Below are 18,911 nucleotides of genomic sequence, written 5' to 3'. Positions count from 1 at the left end.
GTATCAGTCTGACATACATTTAAGTACAAATAAATAAGATGTAGCCATTTTTAAAAATCCAGTAGGAGCACAACAATGGAAAATTACTTTTGACGAGGGTTCCTGAATTCTGATTCTAAGATTTAAAGGTAACCTATGAGGATTCAACCTTCACATTAAGACTTGATCCCCATAATTGTTATTTTCAAAGACTAAATTCCAAGGTATAACTATACCCCCCCAAATAGGTATTTATTCCCATGAAAAATGTTTTTTTTGACATCCATTTTTAAATCCCCCTCATAAGCCAGTTGCAAAACGGTCAAAAGAGAAAGGAGGGCCAGCCCGGTCAGCATCCCCGAGAGGTCACAAGTCACCCCAGAGTTTCTGTCCATCCTCAACGGAGACCCCAGAGGGTGAAGGTGTCAAGCGGGAAGGGGCGAGGAACGAGAATGGGTGCTGGCTTTGGATCTCGACCGAGGGCCAGGCCACACCTTCTGCACCAGCGGCCCCAGCAGCGCAGTGACCCGTCCTTCCTCGGAAGGTTCTTCTCCGCAGGTGGCTGCGCGAGGGCCAGGCGCGACAGCCACCCGTGCTGCGCTTTCACACGCTCGACTGCTCCTCAGCCTCTCCAGAGGAAGGAGGGAAGTCGATCTCTGAGGTGTTCGAAGTTGCTTGAATAAATAAACTAGACTATTTTTTCTTATCAAAATAAAATACTGACCTTTAAATTAAAAACAAACTAATTTTGCAAAGGATTAAAAAGGCAGAACTCCCAATCAGTTTGGCAGAACTACGGGCAGGTGAACTTCTCAGGCCCAGCGGCCTGCCGCCCGATTCCCCAGCCTGCCCTCCACGCCAGTTACCCCGGGTCGAGGCCCTCAAGCTCTTCCTCCCCAGGGAAGCCTGCCACTCTCCCTGGACTGCAGCCCACAGGGGCACAGGGTCCCCCCCTCCTCCACCCCACATGGTTCCAAGGCATGCGGCAAACACGGAAGAGCACTCGGTGACCAGGCTCCCACCCCTCGGAGCGCCCAGCTGCCAGAAGCACAGCCCCACACACCCTAACGCCATCGGGAGCTAGAAGAGACCATGCTGGTGGGGAGCAGCCCTCGGACCCCCCAGAACTGCAGCGGAAGATGTCAGCTCGTCCCTGGCTCCTCCTCGGACGACAGGCCACACACCATAAAGCGTGTCACTTCACTAAACTTCTCCAGTTAGTCTACTGTCGCAACCCTTTTAAAACACTGACCTCTCCTAATGTCAAGATCACCTTTGCCTTTTCATTGTGAAAATTTGGTAAAAGCAGAAATAATTATATAAGTAGTTAAGCTAAACGTCAACTAGCATCAAAGCAGGGAGTTTCAAAACTGAAGCAGTGGAAGAAATCAGATGAATTCAGGGTTGATTTAAGGTAACACCAGGGGCAAAGACAAGTAGATGTCTGAGCAAGGAGAAAACGGGCAAGGATGGTAAGATTAGAAAGACGCACAGCTTCAAGGTGTATCAGAACCTGTGCTCCATGAGGTAAGAGACTGGGTTCTTTACCCACTGCTACACCTTTGGAATCCAAATGACGACACGTAGTAGACGCTCAAAAAATGCCTGCTGACTGACTGCACAAATAAACGAATGAAAAAAGCCTTGATTTATACTAAGGAAGATGAAAAGTTACATGATTATAATGATGCTAGCAGCCCCTCAGATTTAAGGAAAGTTACTATCACAGAACCCACGCTGTTTTCTAACAAAGTTAGCGCCACAATAGTAATCACGAGTCAGATGCTCTGTTTTCCAATAAAACTCACTGTGAGCTCGATACGTTACTATCTTTAAACAAGGTGGCCGAGGCGGTTCTCGGGGGGAATGAGGTGCTGGGAACGCACAGGACAGAACGCTAGGTCTAAAGACAGAGCGAGGACGCCGCGTGACCGAGGTGAGGACCCAGGCTGACCAAGGGCAGACCCCTGGGAGGTGCGGCGTTGATGCGGGTGGGCGGGGGGGCCACGGAGGACATCCGGGATGGTCACGTGAGCCACACAGGCACGGCCATCCCCAGGCTGCCCACCGGGCTCTCAGCAGCTGGGCCAGCTCCTAGCACCCAAGAGAGGACGGTTCCATCTCAGGGATTCTGTGGGCCACCAGCCAACAGCTAGCTCATCAGCAGCTTGACACAGGTAATGGTGAGAACACTTATGCCACGGAAACCGGCAAATGCTACAGATCAGGGCTTTTTACAGTCCACCCCCCCCCCCACAAAAAAAGGCCATTTGTTAAGCATTTATCAGCACACCACTGCAGTAACTTATAGTACGTAAACTATGTCTCAAAAAAAGCACGTGGGATGAGGGGGAGAGGAGGGACTCATTCTAAAAAAGAAAAAACATTAAAATAAATAGCAAATTTAATTGTCAGTGTTAAGAGTAAAGTAAGGTTCTTCCTGCAAATGAAAGAATATTTAACATCAGGAAATCTATGAATGAAATTTACTATATTAACAGATAGGAGGGGAAACCATACAACCATCTCAACAGATGCAGAAAAAGCAACCAATAAAATTCTATTGCTGTAAATGATAAAGTTTATTTTTAATAAAACTCTCAGCAAAGTGGGACGGCGACTTGCTTAACTACGTGAAGGGCATGTACAAAACGACTACAGTAAACGTCACCCTCAGTGAGGAAGCATGGGAGGCGTCCACAGTGAAGCTGGAACCAGAGAAGCGACTGCTGGTCGCCACCACCGTCCCAGTACCCCACTCGGCCTGGCACCACGAGTTCCAGCCAGTGAATAAGGGGAAGGTGCAAAAATTAGAAAGGAAGAGGCATTGCTTGCACAACGTGATCCTCTCCCCAGGATGAGTTGGGGACACAATCCACATGCAAAACTCCACAGCTGGTACCCGACAATGACAAGCAAGAGGAAACGACACCTTCTGAAGGAGGAATTTAGGCTAGGATACAAGTGGCATTTCTGGTCGCTGAGCAAAGGGCAGAACATGCAGTGACCGAGGCAACTGTCTAGCCAACAGGAAAAAATATTAGATCCTGGCCTCAAACTGAATAGAAACAGACTTCACACAGATTAATAGGCTAAATGTGGAAAACAGAATATAAAACTGCTGAAAGAAATTAAGGAGGAATGACTCCCGACATAGGAAAGTGTTCTTAGGACTCAAAACCCAAGTTGTAAAGGAAAAGACTGATAAATCTGAATACATAAAAATTTTAAATTTCTCTTTGGAAAAAAATAATAACATCAAAAGACCAAGGACACCAAGGAAAGCCCCTGTAGCCACGTGCGAGGTCCCCAACCTGCGCCTCTGGTCACAGCGCCTCTTCCGACCGGGTCCAGGAGATTCCGGTGCCCCCTTTGGAAGAAGCGTGCCCCTCCGCGCCACGGGTACGGGACGCATGTCTCCAGAATGCTCCGCATCAGGGCTTGAGGTGGCCAGAATTCCCAGTAAGAAGGCAAGAGAGTGTTTCTCCCTGGGACGGCGCTGAACCCTCCCTCCCGAGGCAGAGTCGAGGAGAGCTCAGACGGCGGCGGCGGGGGTGGGGACAGTGGACAGCGGCGCAGAGTTCCCACGTAGCCCCCACCCAGCTTCTCCTAAGGGTCACATCCTATGGCATCACTGAACAATGATCAAAGTCAGGACAGTACCGTGAGCTCCACTACCGCAGTCTCACCAGTTTTCCCACTAACATCCTCTCTGCCCCAGGACCCCCTCGAAAGCCCATACTGCATTTCGCTGGCGTGTCTCCTTAGGCCCCTCCAAGCCCGTCTCTCGGGATGTGGACAGTGAAGAGCCCTGGCCAGGTGTTTTCGGGACACCCTGTCCCGGGGTCTGCCTGCCGCTTCCTGGTGCCTACGCTGGGCCCATGCCCATGTGGGGGAGAGGCTATGACTGCGACCTGTCTTATCACATCGATCTCCTGGGTGAGGTGGTGTCTGCTGGCTTTCTCCACTCTAAAGTTACTACTTTTCCCTTTTCAATAAATAAGTAACGTGGGGAAGAGATAACTTTGAGACTAGAAAAATATCCTGTTTCTCCTCAAACTTTCATTCACTAATTTAGCGCCAGTCCTGGGTCCCGTCTAAAGTAACTATTGCCCTGGGGTCCGCCTCAGGGTGATCGTCTATTTCCTCCTTCCTTCCCCGCTGATTAACTGGAATTCTTCGGCTCCCCTTCTCCCTGCTTACTGATTGTTATTCATGTGTATCAGCAGAGTGATGGACGCTTACTTTACTCTACGGGTTATAAGCCAACACCATCGTCACCCATGCCCTTGCTCAGAGCCACCAGCTCTGATCCTCTCCCCGCCCACGTGGCCCCGTCCTTTCTGAGCTCTTCCCTGTACCACGAGGGGGTCCAGTCACATCTTCTTGGAGGATCCCTTCTTCTTTGCTCGGAGAAAGCACCTGGGTGTCCTCAGGGGACTGGATAAGGAGCTGTGCGACTCAGCACCAACATCTGTGTCTCTGCACCGTCTGGCACATGGACACACACTCAAAACTGCGGTGCACACTGACACCTGGCTCCAGCCCAGTGTCCTCTGTCCTCTGTCCTCTGTCCCCTCCCCTCGTCCGCAACTTCTTCCCACCACACACCCACTGTTCCATCCTTATGAACACGTCCGCACCGCAACCTTACCCCCCGGAGAAACAGACAGTTTCTGGGCAGTACTGTGTGCAGCCCTTTCTGTCTGTGGCTTTACAGAATCTAGAAAAGTACTGTTTTCCAAAATCCAGCTGATTCTTTTCTTCCCCACCCCACCCCTGCTGTAGCTCTGTTATTGTTTTGTCCTACACTGAGCTTTGGTTCTGTCTGTATCCCATTCTGGGTCCCCCCAGTCCTGGCTGAGGTTCATGTATTTTGTTCTGGGGTCCACGGTTCCCAGAGTCGGGCTGTACTGAGACGTCTACTCAGAGAAGCCCCACGCCCACCCCTCCAGCCACCTGTGCCCCCCCTCCTTTCCAGCCCCCCACCCCGGCCCCTGCAGGGCCCAATCCCTTTCGTCCTTGATTTTCCTTCCTGTTTTCCTTTTGCGCGGAGGCGCAGATACGCATGTTTTCTCATGAGAAGGGAGCTCACTCGATACCCTCTGGCACTCAGCCCTGCTCCCTTCCTGCATGTTCTGGAAATCGCCAGAGACCCACCCCTCCACACGGCTCGTTGTGACGTGGTCACCCAGAGTCGATCCGCCCGCCCCTGACTGGACATTTAGGTCACTTCCATCTGTGTTTTCATCTTGTTGGAGGCGTGTCCTCGGGCTGAATCCCTAGAAGGGGACTGCAGGGGCAAAGCATTGAGCACGTGGAGTTTGCAGACTGAGTGTGGTTTTTAACACGCCTAATAGTTCTTCGTTGACTTCCTCTGATGAGTGAAAGGAAAAACCAAATACTGGGGAAGAGTTCCTCTGTCCCACACTGAGCACAGAGGGTGTCACCACAAGAAACCCTGGTCGCCTGTGCTGGATCTCAGATCCACGGTATTTCATCCCGGAAGTAACAGGTCCACACTATTCAAGACGTGCAGGGCACGTCGCGGAGACAGACCTGAGAGCGCGCCCAGGGGTCCCACGGGCAGCTGTGCTGTCAGCGTCACATGTGCCGTCATTCTAAGCCCCACTCCAAGCTCCTGTGCACACAGAGATGTGCTCGCTCACGCGCAGAGCAGCACTATGCACAGAGGCAGAAAGCAGAAACGACCCAAACGCCCATCCCTGGTGAAGAGCTAAAAAAGGTGTGTGACCCCCACACAACAGAGCCCTAGTCAGCCGCTGAAAGGAACAAACTGATAGGGATAGAAGAGGATAATCAAATCGCTCAGAAATGCCATTAGGGGACTGCAGACAGACAGGGAACTTTAGGGGGCTTTGGGAGACAACAGTAAGTTAATGATCACTCAAGAAAGCAGGTTTGCTTAACCACAAAACCATGTAACAGAAGCATGAGCCATGCCTCAAAACAATAAAACAATGTTGGCATGAGACCCACATGCTGCCCAATGAGCTCAGTAAGTTAATGACCCCTAAGACATGCTCTCTGCACACGTAAAAAACAGTAATTTATGGAAAGGTGACATTTCAGACCCTCACTGTACTGAGACCTGAAATAATTTTTCCTTTGCACCGTGACAGTCCTGGCTTGACCATGTAGAGACAAGAAAACTCCCCAGTGCAACCAGGAGGAGGAGCTGATGATGGAAGCACGACATCTACTCAAGAAGGAGGAAGATGGTGGTCTTTTCCCCCTCCCACTTTTCCTTTGATTATAAAACTGTAGCCCACTAAGTTCTCGGGTCACGGCACCCTCTCGCCCACCCACCCGTAAGACTCACAAGTGTCCTTTTCTAATAAAGCACTTCTTATCTATCACTTTGCCTCTCGCTGAATTCTTTCTGCGCTGAGACATGAAGAACTGAAGCTCCTCGGAGCCTCCCCCAAAACACCACCTAGCGGTTCCATAACTACTGATCCATTGTACAGCATGGGCGAACCCCAAAAACATTATGTGAGCTGAAAGAAGCCTGACTCAAAAGCCTGCATATTTTTTTTAATAAGATATCTTTTTTATTTTTTTAATTTTTATTTATTTATTTATGGCTGTGTTGGGTCTTCGTTTCTGTGCGAGGGCTTTCTCTAGTTGTGGCAAGCGGGGGCCACTCTTCATCACGGTGCACGGGCCTCTCACTATCGCGGCCTCTCTTGTTGCGGAGCACAGGCTCCAGACGCGCAGGCTCAGTAATTGTGGCTCACGGGCCCAGCCGCTCCGCGGCCTGTGGGATCTTCCCAGACCAGGGTTCGAACCCGTGTCCCCTGCATTGGCAGGCGGACTCTCAACCACTGCGCCACCAGGGAAGCCGAAGACTGCATATTGCATGATTCCATTTACATGAAATGCCTAGAAGAGGCAACTTTAGAGAAACAGAAAGCAGATCAGTGGTTGCCAGTGGCTGGAGGTGGGAATGGGAATTTACCACAAACACACACAAGGAGCATTTTGGGGTGATGGAAACATTTAAACCTGGACTGTGGTAACAGTTGCACAGCTTAGAAATTCATGGAAATCGCTGACTTCTCTACTTACTGAGGGTGAATCTCATGGTAGCTTCTCCAGCAAGAGAAAACAAAGCTTCCCCCAGTGCCTGCCCCAGCTGTACTTCCTACCCACATCTTCCCATCACTCAAAGATGGACGCTCGGACCGCAGGCTGACCGTCCGCACCGTCTGTATAGTCTCTCTCCACCACCAGTGAGGCTGGGCAGGCACCTGGGCGGGGGGGGGGTCTCCCTGTGAAAAGCACACGCCTGCCGTGGACAGGGCCGCAGGCACGTAGCACGGCTCCCTCACAGCAGAGCTCTGCCCCATGAATCCAAATCCAGCACACCTTTCCCAGGCTACGGCGTGGCTCAAAGTCTTGGCTAACTATAGGGAAAGGCCTCCAGTTCCTATAGCAAGGCTTCCGGTTAGAAACGCTGAAATTCATCAAGTTCGGCTCCTACCTACCTGTGCCGCGCACGCCCAGGGCAGATCGCTCAGGGGGAATGTAAGGGGCGCTGGGCTGGTTTACACAATACCTGCTCTTCCTTTGGAAATATCATCAATACCCTCGGTTTCATTAGAGGATAAAATTATAGAAAGCGTCACTGTGCAATGATCAAATACGTCTCTCATTCACGTGCACGTGGGTGAAAACCATCTCCTACGTGACACCAAAAAAATACAAAGAAGAAAAAACCCCAGAGTAGGCATCAGAAGATGTAGATTTAAGCCTGTTCTGCATGTGGCTGACACTGGACCACTTGTTCAGAAGGACCACAAGCCAGCAGTCCTGACACAGAGGTGGTCATCTCATCACTTCTAAAAACCAGCTGACACTTGATGGAAAAGGTTTTTTTCCATAGCATTTCACTGATGGTCAAATTTAAGCTGAACTCTGTGGCCCTAAATTCTCCCAGCTCTGACATCCTACAATTCATTCCTACAAACTCCACATCTTCCTGGATTAGGGTTTCAGCCTCAACCCCCTTACCGGTTTCTACCTGCAGCAAGTGAGTCTTCACTATTTACTGCTTGTGCTGCTACTTCCCTGGAACCGTTAATTTAAAAAATCACTACATGAGGAACTTTAAACGTTTAGATAGCTTTTTAATGAAGATGAAGTTTTAATATATTAAGAAAGAAAGGATAATCCTCCAAAGTATCCCGCCAAAAGAACACTATATCGTAACAGGCATATGGTAAAACCTAACACAGATGACCAACTCAGAACAGTAATTCCTTTTGACTACTATTTTGGGTAGATTCCTATTCTGAAAAGGAATCAAATTCAAAATGATCAAGATGAATAAATGTGCATTTGATGTAATTAATTTCATTCATACCTAGAAGAGAGCAGACATGACAGGCCACACCATTGCTATTTAAACTGTGGCCCGAGCACCTAAGCCTCTGGAACTACACCTCCATAGACGGACTTCAAGCTGTTCGTGCTCAGGCTACACCAGGTGAGTGTCTGCGTGAACTATGCTTTCCAGCCTCCTTCACGTAGCGCTCAGGGGTTGCATTTGTGGGGGCCCAGCAGCCACCCACCCCTTCTTGGGCATATCTCCCTGGGTGAGTTCCCCTTCCTAAGGCAGAAGCCAGAAATCCAGTCCCCTGTCCTCGCACTGCCACAGCACGCAGACAAGGCAGGCTGTGCCCACCTGACACCTACAAAACCTCACCCCCAAGCAAAGCAGCCTGAGCAGGTGCCAGGACGGCGCTGAGAGAAGGGGAGCTGGGCATCGGGAGGCGACAGCGGCCCACCAGGAACTGCGAACCGTGCCATCTCTCGGCCTCACGCGGGTGATGAGAAGCTGCCTTACGTCCTTGAGCAAACTCCTTCTTCAAGGAGATCACTCACCCTAAGCGAGGGAACACTTGGAGCAGCAGGGAACTTGGGCTGTTGGCAACCAAAACGAGAAAAGAAACTGGACTTGTGAGCACGGCCCGTGAGAAGAGGCGCAAACACAAAGCAACTTTGAACCGTACTCTCCAACCTGCCCAATGCATGTGTTAATGCCCTCAGTTTCTAACGCTTCCCGGATACAAGAGGACTGATGAAATATTACCTACTACCGCGTTACCTTTACTCATTTCTGACAAGCTCGAGACCTGCAAACCTGAAAAACCAATCCTCGCCCAATTTAATTCAACATTTAACACAGTCTCGTCCCCTAAGAGTGAGAAACCAGAGAAAGGGATCAGTCGGGCTCCCTGGGGTCTGGTGTTTCCTCACTAAGCCAGAGCCCATTACTCTACCCCCTGGCCCCGCCTGCTGGCCCACCTTGCTCCCCTCTTCCGGGAAAGCTGCGGGTCCAGAGGGAGGTGACAGGACACCTTGTGCCGAGGCCAGCCTCTTGTGCACCCAAAGCCGCCGCAGTGACCAGCACCGCGTGCTTTTCACACGGGGCTGCTCAGAGGTTAAATATTTGTTGACATCTGACTGAATGACCCTCGAAGCACTTAGAATTTGTTTTTCGACTCCTACGTACAACAGTCCTCTAGAAATGGAGTGACCTTGGACATCACCAACTAGACCACCCCCTTCACACTCAAGGAACCTGCGGCGGACAGCCCACCAGGTCAGAGCTGGGCTGGGACGAAGGGCCCAGTGTCCCAACTTCCAGTCAACTCTTCTGTTGGCTCCCCTACCAAACAGCCTGTGAAGCTACATTTCTTCCAATTTTTAAATCCTCTGAGCCTCCATGGTGAATTAAGTATTTTTTATTTTATTTGGCTGCTTTTCTGAAACCTTCCGGAATTATTCAAAGTATTCTCACTTTCACCAAGATGTAGTTATGAATATTACTTCTCTACAACAGGTACTGTTATTTCTTAAGACAATGCATTTCAATTACATGTCACCTAAAAGCAGTTAACAGAACAAGAGCTATTTCTTTTTTCAACTTGAGGACTCTCTGTTTTTAACAGATTAATTTGCTATATTACACTTTATAGTTTTAGAACAATTTTGAATGTTTTATAAATGTTTCTGTTCTACAAAGAAAAGCACAGAAATCTGGAGATAACACAGACATATGGGGCATAAATATATGACTGATTCACCAAGTACAATAGGAGCGGGGGGAGGGGTACAGTATGCGCAGGCAGAAAAAACACATTTTCAGAGGCAAGCAGCCTCAGTTCAGATTCTACTACCTACATTAAAAGTAAGAAAAAGTTATTCATTCATTCAACAAACAGTGGTAAGTGCCTTCTATCTGCCAGTCATTGTTCTGGGCCCTGAGGATAAAGACAGAACAAGACCCCTGCCTTCCTGAGGCTTCCACTCTGCCAGGCAGGCTGACGAAAGGGAGGGAGTGGTGGGTACAGAGGGCAGATGAACAGAACGGACAACAGGGCACTCAGTGGGGAGGAGGTGAGGGTATGGAGGAGCGAAGCCCACCAGAAAGCCGGAGGCAAGGCCCCAAGGGCCTGGCTGGAGGGGGTGGCCAGAGGGGCAGCGGGAGAGGACACCTCTGAGATGAGGGCAGGTACAGGGCTCTGATCTATCCTCCGGTTAAGGCTTGGATCTGAACAGACAGGAGCAGGGAGGGGCTGTGAGGCAGCTACTCAGGTAAGAGGGGATGAGGATGGTTCCACAAGACGGATAATCCTAAGATTATCATCAGGAGTAAACTAGATTAAACTGATTCCACCATGGCTGACACGTAGTAAGAGCTTAATAAATGTCAGCTAAATTATCATCCCACTTTCCCAGGAAGTTACTGAACCTCTTCCGTCAGTTCCTGATCTGAAAAATAGGCGCAATGAAACGTCTATTGTGAGGACTGTGAGGAACGACGGATAGAAGCGAAGTCCTACCCAACAGAAGTTTAAGCACATGTGTGCCTGTGTTTCACAAACAATACATGATATATCTGACAGATCACACATAAGTATGTATCAAAATAAATACTCTGCACGCCACACGCCAGGGGATAAGAATCCCCACCTCAGATCCCTCTGGTCTCAGCATCCACAGCTCGAAGAGCCCTTCTTAACCCTCCAGGCCCCCCCCTCCTGGACCCCACCCGTCAGCCGACACCTCTGCTCGCTCCTCCCAGCCGCCCTGCACAGCTCCGACCAGGCCTCTGTCCTCCGCCAGGGCCTCCCATCTCACTCCAGGGCCCCCCGTCCCCTCGCTGCCAGCCCTTCCTGGGCTCAGGAGAGCCCGCACAGCTGGCATCCCCACGGATGCCCTGACAGAGGCCACTCCAATAAGCAGCCTCCACGCTGGCTCAGTAGGTGGGCGCCCCACCTGGCCGGGTCGCCCTGAGGCAAGGCTGGCTCCCAGATGCAGAGACCTCTCCCGCCTCCCGCATCCGGCCGGGGAAGGCCCTCAGCCAAACCTGTCCACATCCACGCAGGGCAGGGGGACGTGATCAGGCAGAGCAGTGGGAACCAGCTCCCCCCAGGCCACCCCGCGGCTGGAGCGCAAGGGGTCCGGGGCCTCGTGCGTTTCATCCTGCTGATTCAACTACAGAGAAGGTTGATGGTTTGAAACTCCAAACCCGAAAAAAAAAAACAAATAACCACAAGCAGTACAAACTGACATGCAGGGAAGATGTTTTACCATTTTACCAGGCAACTAGAAGCCAGCACTGCTGCCCCAGTGGGGCTTAAGCCTACGGGGGCCCAAAGCAACACCACCCACCTCCCAGGAGGTGGGGGCAGCCGTCCTGGATGCAAAACTGGCATTTCCCTCCAGAGCTTTAAGACAAATGCAGCACGAATCAGGAGCCAAGTCTGCTGAGTCCTCTGAGTAGTACTAAATTTGGTGACTAAAGGTGCCAACTTCTAGTGAAGCTGATGATACTTCTAGAGACGAGTGAGTTTTTTTTAACAAAGAAAAACGCTATTTCCACATGCATCCTTCTGTAAGGATGCCCCACGGTGTGTTTAGCACCAGAAGCTAATAAGAAACTAGATCCTAAGTCCTACAGCACAATTCCCAAGTTTCCTGGACTGAGCACAAAATTATATTTTATTTTATGCCCTCCTTTCAAAGGGGCAGCATGTCTCTTAGAAATATTTTTGGAGTGCGTCAAGGCTCCCACGCACAGAAGTCCTGCCTCGCTCGGGGGGCTGAACTGCCCCTGCTCCTCCCTCCGGCCACCCCCTCTCACCGGCCCAAGGACTGTGCCCCTGCAACTGTCCCTTCCCAACGCACTAGAACTCTGTCCTCCTCCACTGGATCGTCCCTGTCAGCCCAAAACACATGACAATCACTCTCACTTAAAAATCAAAAATAAAAACTCCCCTGAGTCCACAACCCTCCGGCTTCTGTCCCGTTACCCTGTCCTCCTCCAGAGGATCCTCCACACTCGATGCTCTCCACCCCTCCCTCCACACAGCCCTCCCCACTGCAAGGCCATCCGCCTCTTATCAAATCCAGGACCCTCCCCCTCTTGTGGACCCCTTGCCCAAAGCCCCCAGGCTCAGTCTGCACCCTCCTGCTCTTCTGTGTGGACACCCACAGCCCAGCCTACGGTTTCAAACATCAGCAGTACACAGATGACCCCCAAATTTACATATCTGGCCCCAAAACCTCTTCTTGAGCCAAAGTAAGCCCTCTTAAGCACCGTTAGTGAAGTACTATTTTAGGCCCTTTACATTAGCTCAGCTATCGACCCACCGACCCCAGAAGACCACGTGCTGCTCTTCCTCCTAATTTACGGGAGAGAAAACTGAAGCACAGGCGGATCAAAGCGCGCAAGCTCACACACCTGGTGCGCGTGGGACAGAGACCCACCCGTGGGCCCACCTCCCCACCTCACAGCCTCGCCAGCCTGCTCCTCAGCCAACGACCTGGGGGTCGCTCTGGGCTGTTCCGTCTTGCAGAGACTACTGGCAATCCCGATGGGCCGCCTGCAAAACACACCACAGTGCCTCAGTTCTAAGACCCGCGTTTTCCCACATCTTCACGACTCTGAAATCGGGCAGGAACTCTGAGTAATCACTCAAACTCAGCCGTCCCCCTAGGACGCATGACTGACAGGGCAATGTGACCCATCAACAGGTCAGTCCACAAATCCTTTAAGGACCGGAAACCTCTCCTTAACACCTGCCGGTAGGATCAAGAAAGCGTCCAAACTCGCGGATCGTATATCCGCAGCTTGGACGCGTCCCAGAGACAGCAGTGGTGCAGTCGTGAGAAATGCCACCTCGGCAAGAGACGGTGACAGCACAGCGGACCATGCCGTGGGGCTGATTTGGAGGAACCAAATACTAAAGGGGAAGACATTTTATAATTACTTTATTTCACTCACATCTTCCTTTTTCATGAAAGCACAAGACTGGCATGATTTTAAAAGTCTATGCTTAAAGTCTAAGAGCTCTTTCAATAAATGACACCTAAGTGAGAGGAAAGCATTGTGTCACAGGCAAACTGGCAACATTTTCCTGTTAACAGTACAAAACATAATGCCGCAACTTACAAACGAAGCCGGATTTGATCTCCCCACCCCTGCCCTGGTGCCAGGCCCCAGCGGATCACCGTGGGCCCCCGATGCTCCCCTCCTGCGTAGGGCAGGGGAGGGGGAGAGTCCCTGTGGCGCGGACACTCAGGGCAGTACAACCTCTGCCACTTATCTGTGGCCTCTCTGCACCTAGCTTTACCCACATGTAAGGCAGGAGACTAAGAGTCATGCTTGCCTTATAGACAGTCATGAGATTTTAATTAATATATGTGAAGCGCTTAAATGGCCTGGCACACCACAAGCTCCCGATAAACAGTAGCTGCGTAACAGCTGGAGTGATTCTTCTCAAAGAGGAATCAGATCATGTCATTCTGTTGTCCAAAACTCTAAAGTCAACTAGGAAGGCAGGCAGGCAGGTAGGCAGCCCTAGTAAGGCTGAGATCACCATCTAAATTCCATACCCCAGCAGGGTGCTCCCACAAGCTGCAGCCCTCCAGCCTCTGGGCTCACTCCCTGCCACCCTCCCTCCCACCCCTAGGCCACACTGGGCTCCGGCCTATTATCGGCCCAGGACAGGAAGCTTGGACCCTGGGCCTGAGGCTGTGACTCCAGAGTTCCCTGTGCCAGCACCCAGCCAGGTGGCGCCCAGCTCCCTCAGACCTCCCGACCTGCTAGATTGATTTGCCCCTCTTGGGACTTAGGACTTTTTTTTAATTTTTATTTTATATTGGAGTATAGATGAGTACAGCAAAGTGATTCCTTCATACATATACATATATCTATTCTTTTTTAGATTCTTTTCCCATACAGGTTATTGCAGAATATTGAGTAGAGTTCCCTGTGCTATACAGTAGGTCCTTGTTGGTTATATATTTTATACATAGTAGTGTGTATACATTAATCCCCAAATCCTAATTTATCCCTCCCCACCACCTTTCCCCTTCAGTATCCATAAGTTTGTTTTCTATGTCTATGGGTCTATTTCTGTTTTGGAAATAAGCTCATTTGTATTTTTTTTTTTTTGGATTCCACATACAAGCAATATCATATGATATTTGTCTTTCTTTGACTTACTTCACTTAGTGTGATAATCTCTAGGTCCATCCATGTTGCTGCAAATGGCATTATTTCATTCTTTTTATGGCTGAGTAGTATTCCATTGTGTATATGTACCACATCTACTTTATCCATTCATCTGTCGATGGACATTGGGGTACATCTATCTTTTCAAATTATGGTTTTCTCTGGCCAGCACTTAGGACTTTAGCTGGGGTTTATGATCCTCGTCTCCCCCATAATGTGAACCCCCAGAGGGTAGGAACTACCCTTGCTGTGTTCACTCCCGTCTCCAGCACCTAGAACAGTACCTGGCACATGGTAAATACCAATACCTGTGGGGCGACCACATGAGCGAAACAAGTCTGCCCCAGATGCAAGCAGTGTCACTGCACTTGCCATAAAAATACCAGGCCCCTCCGAGCTACTTCCCCTCCGAGCTACTTCCCCCCCAATCTCTGCCCCGTCTTCACATTTTAAATCCACCACAAAGACAAACTGAAAACCAAAGTCGTTTTTTGGCACACTCCTAGAACACTGTACACACATACAGGAGGAGAGCAGCCGGCAGTACTAATGAGACCACCAAAAAAATGTGATAATTTGGTACTAATGGCCTGGGACCAACTGTTGTCAAGCAAGGCAGCAAGGCCAGGGGAATACCTCGGTCCACACTCCAAACAAAGCATAACTCCAAAGAAAGGCACTCGAGGAACAAGGACATCGTAATGACTTTAACGTACAATTTTTAAACGAAAGTCTCACTGTTTGCCTTTCCTACCTCACGTATTATGAACATACTTTCTAAAAGTTTTTTTGTTTTGTTTTGTTTTTAAACAGCAGCATTTCTATCACACCAAATTGTAGGTTTGGAAATCTGTGGTTTAGAAAATTGACACAAAAAAATCAAGTTTTCCAATAAAACGGGACCTCTTTAAGCTCTTCAGTTTCATACTGAGATTGACTCTTTTTTTTTTTTTTGGCACACCACGCAGCTTATAGGATCTTAGTTCCCGAACCAGGGATCGAACCCAGGGCCCCGGTAGTGAAAGCACCAAGTCCCAACCACTGGACCTCCAGGGAATTCCCCTGACAATTTTTCTTAAACAAGTTTTTTATAGGCTGGTAAATGTATAACTTCACCTATTAATCTCCAAAATGTACATTCTAACTATCTCCAACCTATTTAAATAAATTCCTTGGTACTAAGTACTTACATAGCTCAGCAGAGCATTCAAGAGAATAAAACCCAGCACTTAAATAAAGCTTACAGCTAATGAATTTTGATGATTAATAAAAAATGATTAGTGGGTTTTGCTTGCACCCGTGTATAAAAAAATATTCACTGCAGCACTGTTTCTTACAGCAAATATTAAAAACTATATTAAAACATATATATAACAGTGTATATATTTTGACTGCTGCTGGGACAATACATAGTCAACTGGTCACAGCAGTTACAGGGAACTGATCAGCTAGGGATGGAGTAAAACGAGGTTTTCTTATGTGTTTGTACCTTTTGAGTGTACAGTGTGCACGCTTATATACTTTCAAATCTATAAATAAAAATTTCAGTGGTATACAGTTTTAAATTTTATAACTGAAAGTATAAATTTTATTTTTAAAATGTAATGCTATTAACAGTGTTTAATAAAACAAACTGCCAGCTTTTGAACTTTTTTGAACTCTGCCTAATTTGTTCAGCACTGTATCCCAGGAGCCAAAAACAGGGAGGGCCCAGCACAGCACGACATGGATTCAGTACTTGCCAAACGAATTAGTTTGCTTTGTTCATTCACCAGACAAATATAAATTTTAAAAATTTTCTGATTCCAATCTAAAAGCAGTTGAAATGCTTTTAAGACATGTAAATTCACAGAGGACTAAAGTAGCCTACAAGCCAAGAAGTTTTTTGTGGAAGCTGTTATTCGCTAATTATCCTTTCTTCACCTCCCAGGACCAACCTCATGAGCACGCAGCATCTCGAGATACACGTGTCATCAATTTCTCAGAGCTGGACCAATTTTCTTTTCACCACTGCCCCCTGCAGAAAGGCCTTTTTTTTTTTTTTTCCAACTACAGCTTCAAATTTTGTTGAAGGTGTAGCTGGGTATATTCAGTCCCAGGAACCTTCAGACATCAAACGGGGCACTGCTCACAGACAACGCTTTCCTTGCAGAGCCCGAGTGAGTCCCTGCCTTCACCTGGGCAGGGCAGGATCGCCAGACAGACAGCTCAGTGAGTCTCAGCGATACTTATGAGCCCTGCTGGGGGTGACCCTGCGGAGGGGACCCTGTCCCTGGAGGGACCCTGCAAGGAGGGCAGCTAACTCTCACACCCAGGAGGAAGGGTACCAGCCAACCTCTGCATTTTCCTTCTCCCTTTCCCCTCAGGGAAACCCTCAGCAAAAAGGTAAAAGAATCTCAGCCTCAAAGAAAAGCTGGCAATCAAAAGACACTGCCCAGGACTGCTCTTACCACAGCCCAGTGTTTTCGGAAAATGCAGCTCTAGATGGCACCTTTCAGAGGAATAAAACATACGGCAAATTTAAGAGAGAACAAAGAGGATTAATTAAATATTTCTAATCTCAAAACTTACTGATCATCAGTTGATTAGGGCACTAAGCGTAGAGAAGCAAGTCTGACACCAAGCCACTTTTCCTTATACTTCGAGGGCTGAAAGCTAACCACTATCAGAAAGTAACCTTATCAGAAGTAACAACCCAAACCAGCTGGCCAAAAATACGAAGCGCGAACCAAACACGGCGCTGCGGGTCTCCGACATATAAATAGGAATTCGAATACATTTTAGGTTCCCCAGCTTGTCAACTGGGACGCCAACCCGTTTTAGCGTCCACAGCCCACTCTGACACCTTCCTCCAGACCCATTCACTACCCGGTAATTTTCCTACCGCAGATCTGAACACGTCAGAATTCACCTCGAGCCCCCAGTCGCCCCAGACTGTTCCGGATCGCTCCAGACGGCCGGCACCCGCGGGAACTTCCCCGCCCCGGGACGCCCGCGGCGAAGAGCATCCCACGCGGACACTGCGCCCTCGGGAAGGGACGCGGGGCCGTGCCTGGCGCAGCCTCACCGTGGGCGCCGCCTCCCCCCGGGGGGGCACTCTCCGCAGAGGAGGGCACCCCGCGCGGACACGGTGCCCTCCCGAAGGGGACGGGGGCGGGGGGGGCCGTCCCGGGGGCAGCCTCGTGCCGGGGCGCAGCCTTCCCTCCGTAGGGCGCAGCGCATCCGGAGCAGAAGCGGCACTCCCGGGGAGGGGACAGGGCTGTCCCCAGCGCAGGCTCCCCTGCCGGGGGCGCAGCCTCATCCCGAGGGGCAGTGTCCCCTCCCGGGGCGCAGCCTCCCCTTCATCCCCGGACTCCCCGTACGCGCCCCGGGGCGCGGCTTCATCCCGGGGCGCAGCCTCGCTCTCCCGCGGCGCAGAGCATCCCGCGCAGATGCGGCGCCCGGGGAGCAGACGCGGGGCCGTCCCGGGCGCAACCGCCCCTCGCCAGGCGGCCCGCAGCCCCTCCGGACAGCGCTCCGGGCAGCACTGGTCCCGCTCGAGCCGCGCGCCCGGCGCGGCCTCACCACCTGCCCGGCGGCGCTTACATAAACGCAGCCACGGCGCTGCGCGGCGCTGCCCCGCGCTGCTGGGCGGCGTGGTCGGGCCGCGGTGTCAGAGCCTCGCCGCCCCCGCCGCCCCCGCCGCGCCGCCTCACCTCAGCCGCGGGCCGCTCCGCGCCGCGCCGCACCGAGACTCGGACCGCGAGTCTGCGGAGCTTCGCTCGGCCGCCCGGGGCTGCGGCGCGCTGGCCGTGGCCTGGCGCGGCCCCGAGCGCGCCCCCGAGCGCGGCCCCGAGCGCGGCCCGACCGGCCGCCGCCTCAGCCACCGCCTCAGCCTCCACCCTCCGCCCTCGGTGTCGGCTCCGCCCTCCCCGCACCCCCCGCCGCCGGCCGCGCGCACGCCGGGGAGCGACGCCGCGACGCAGCACGGGCGCGCGCGCGCACGCTGCGCCGGGCTCCTTCTAAGGCCCGCGGGGGACGGGGAGGGGGGACGGGGAGCGGGAACGGGGACGGGGTGCGGGGACGGGGAGTCGGGGCGCAGAGAGCGATAGGGCGGGGGGGGGGGTACACGGCGGGGACCGCCCACGAGACCCCCGCCCGCCGCCTGCTGCGTGGGGCCCGCACAGTCCCCGCGCTGGAGGGCGCGCCGGGAGCGGGACGCGAAGGTGCGTCCGGCCTGTGCGGGGCCAGCTCGGGGCGTGTTGGGAGGAGAGGGTGGGGTCACGCCCCCAGGCCCCGAGGGGCGCCCTGGGTGAGAGCAGAAGCGAGTCCAGATGACCGGTTACGGTGGTGGCGGGCCGGTGGGTTTGGTGGTGCAAGCATTCAAAGCCTCTTGCAG

At 51.5% G+C, this 18,911-nt stretch overlaps 1 protein-coding gene across 2 annotated transcripts in view; it reads right to left on the bottom strand.

Moving 5' to 3' along the window:
• The window catches only part of ADARB1 (adenosine deaminase RNA specific B1), a 116,899-nt gene extending 98,562 nt beyond the window's left edge, over positions 1-18,337 (bottom strand). For both annotated transcript variants that reach the window (XM_068547203.1, XM_068547206.1), the window contains exon 1: positions 18,229-18,337. The gene's annotated coding sequence lies outside the window, so the exon portion shown is untranslated. The remainder of the gene's footprint in view (positions 1-18,228) is intronic.
• Between the last annotated feature and the right edge of the window lie 574 nt (positions 18,338-18,911).

This window comes from Eschrichtius robustus, chromosome 6 (genome assembly GCF_028021215.1).
Source record: "Eschrichtius robustus isolate mEscRob2 chromosome 6, mEscRob2.pri, whole genome shotgun sequence".
NCBI lineage: Eukaryota > Metazoa > Chordata > Mammalia > Artiodactyla > Eschrichtiidae > Eschrichtius > Eschrichtius robustus.
Note: the sequence above shows the minus strand (reverse complement) of the source record. Positions and strands in the feature narration are given on the sequence as shown.